Source organism: Notothenia coriiceps, unplaced genomic scaffold (genome assembly GCF_000735185.1).
Source record: "Notothenia coriiceps isolate Sejong01 unplaced genomic scaffold, NC01 NC01_scaffold00000339, whole genome shotgun sequence".
Classification (NCBI taxonomy): Eukaryota; Metazoa; Chordata; class Actinopteri; order Perciformes; family Nototheniidae; genus Notothenia; species Notothenia coriiceps.
The window spans coordinates 1,198,341-1,201,534 of record NW_011333040.1 but is presented as its reverse complement, the minus strand read 5'-3'; the positions used below and the strand labels follow the sequence as shown (position 1 = coordinate 1,201,534).

General features: G+C 38.9%; 1 protein-coding gene across 1 annotated transcript in view; it reads right to left on the bottom strand.

Moving 5' to 3' along the window:
- Window positions 1–3,194, bottom strand: part of whamm (WASP homolog associated with actin, golgi membranes and microtubules) — a 16,893-nt gene that overhangs the window by 3,492 nt on the left and 10,207 nt on the right. The gene's annotated exons all lie outside the window — the stretch shown is intronic.

The window sequence follows — 3,194 nt, the reverse complement described above, 5'->3', positions numbered from 1 at the left end:
TGTGTGTGTGTGTGTGTGTGTGTGTCCGTTCTGTCCTAAATTCCCAGATTCCCCCATGAGGCCAGAGGAGGCGTTGTCCTCAGTTGTGGTCCTGCTGATGCAAACTTAGCTCCAGGGTCGCCTGTAGCGTCCAACAGCACTTCATTTTTTCTAAGCCATTCAAGACGATGTTGTTTCTCCAAAATCGCAGTGTAGTAAAGTCAAAATGTTAAGACGCAGAGACAGTACTTTACTCACGTCCAGCTTCTTCATTTATCATAAAAGTATCTGTTTTCCTTTATTGCTGTATTACTGCAGGAACAATGGATGAAGTATTGGCCTCATTGCAGCGTGGACAGATTCAGCTTAAAAAGGTCTCCTCTCCAAAGACAGCGTCCTCTGCTGGAGACACGAGGAGCACTCTGATGTCTGCCATCAGACTTGGAGTCGCCCTGAAGAAGGTGAGATGTTTTGAAGAGCAGAGATCCACACACAGCTAGGTTCACATATCAGCCAGGCCAATATATTGACTGATCTCAGCCTGTTGCACAGATACTGTATGTATGGTCATCACAAGAACTCTGAAGGTTAGTTTTTCTTTAAAAAACTAGCATATAGTCCTGGGACGATGCAAACATTTAATTTCAAGATTACCCGAGCCATAATAATTCTGACTTTCGACAAAATGCAAATAATCATTAAAGCATACTTAAAACATCCTCACCATAAATCATACTTTACCTTACATTTTGTCATGAAACACATTTTTTATTGCATGACAGACAACTTTATTTCTCATTGAAAGTCTTTCTTAGTTGTAAAACGTTAAATAAGGTAATAAGAAATCAATACAACAAAAAAATATATATATTTTGTGTGTTTCTTAGAGGATAATTCCTACATTTCTTAAATCAGGCTCTCATTCTGCAACTCTACCATTTATACAAGCTGTTTTGTCACTGGTGTTGATATTCACAATTATCCTGCAGATTGAACACACTCAACAAGTTATTGTGAGTGTTTTGTATTGAGTTTTGTGATCAAATCCTATATTTTCCTATGCCGACTAGCAAGTGTAAACGCTGACCTTTATAGGCAGCAGCAGACACAGCAGTCGTAACGTTAATAACCGCTGGAATTTATGTAGCTGCATCAGATCAAAGCTATCTTCAATGTTATTTTTTACACCAGAGGCCTGTACTACGAAGCTGGTTCAACCTAACCTGGATATGTTTGAGTTAGCCGGTTGGCCTAATCCAAAACATACGCCCTCTTGCTAAACTGTACTACGACGCGGGTTATAAAGTGGATCGCTCAAGCCGTCTTCATAATAAAAATTCGTTTGTGTAATTCAACTGCTTTGTGAGGCTCCTGTTTACACAATTTCAGGTCTAGCACAGAATTCTCGTCCCGTCACTATAGTATTTGGGCACAATTACAATGCGTAAGTTTTGTGAAAAAGAAAAATGGTCGACATAAGTTTGGAACGTCCACCGTCGATACACCCGAAAACCTAGGACCTATTCACAAAACTCAGTACCTACAAATTTCAAAATGAAAGAAGATACAGATTATAATATTCAACTGAAAAGTAAGTCCTTCATACTGCGACACGACAGCATTGCGAAGAGTTACAAACACTAACCCAGCTATACGAGGTCTATGTGGGAAAGTACACTTGGCGTGGATTGCATCATATCCTGTAGNAACTTAAAGGGCCCATGCCATGGCCATTTCTACTGATCATAATTCCATTGTTGAGGTATACTAGAATTTGTGCAATTTTCCAAACTCACATTGGTTTCTCATACAGCGAGAAACCAATGTGAGTTTGGAAAATTGCACAAATTCTAGTATACCTCAACAATGGAATTATGATCAGTAGAAATGGCCATGGCATGGGCCCTTTAAGTTTATTAGAGAATAACCCCTGGAGATGCGTTTCAAGGAAGTCCTCAGCACAAACATGGAAGTCACCAAACATTGAAACACTTAGATAATACATACTTTCAAAACAAACCAATTAAGGCAAACAGGTCATCAAGGTCATGCACATAAAGAAATACATATAAGGTCTCTCCTACCGTCCCTTACCACACCATAAAATAACATGTCAAAGTAGTGTTTGTATAGACTTAATATAAAGACAATTACAAACAATAACAAGTATGTTAGGTAAGAAATATAGCAGTCATGGAAAAAATGAATTTGTAGGCAAAATACTCCAGTCTGATGGTGCCTTGACTAAAAGCAAGTCTCCGTCAATGCAAGAATTTAAATATGATCATCTAAAAAAAATTATACAGCACCTGTTAACATTACACGCTCCTTGAACGCTTTCTGTGTTCACTTTTGTTTTTAAAATACTTTGTTTTTTCTACCATGGTTTGTTTACTCTTCTTAATAAAGTGTGCTTGCCTTCTGATTTAATATATCTAAGTATAGCAATATTTAAGTTTCTTTTATTTGGCTTTTATTCTCCACTGTATCACTGCTGCTGTAATGCTGCACATGTAAATATAGGATTTCAGATTCAGATTCTGTCATATTACTTTCTTGACACTCTCTAGATATGTATCTCCTTCAGGTTAATATGCATATACTGTATTTACTGTTTAAAATAAACACCCCGGCTGCTGCTGTAACACAATACCTCACAGTTTTGGATCTATAACTATTTATCTAATGATTGCCATTCAAGACAGGTCGTCCCTTAACAATATAATTTGATGTATTTCTGTCAAAATCCTGGAGAGATTGTCCTGCAGCTGTACTTTTTCTGTTGTCATATTCCTCAAGAGTTGCTAAGCTCAAAGTTGAAATGTATAATGATGACATGCGGAGAAAGAGACATATTCAGAGCTTTTTGAATGCTTGTGTTGCTGCTCCTCTGAGACTCAGTGAGTGACGGCACTGCCTCTCCACACCTGACACTCTGCACTGAACACTCGCTGAGACCTGTGGCTATTCATCAAGCTGTCAGCAACAGCAGACATCCATCATATACACACACACACACACACACACACACACACACACACACACACACACACACACACACACACACACACACACACACACACACACACACACACACACACACACACACACACACACACACACACACACACACACACACACACTACGACTACGTACCTACGTACGTACGTACGTAGTAGTACGTACGTACGTACGTAACGTTACGGTACGGTTAC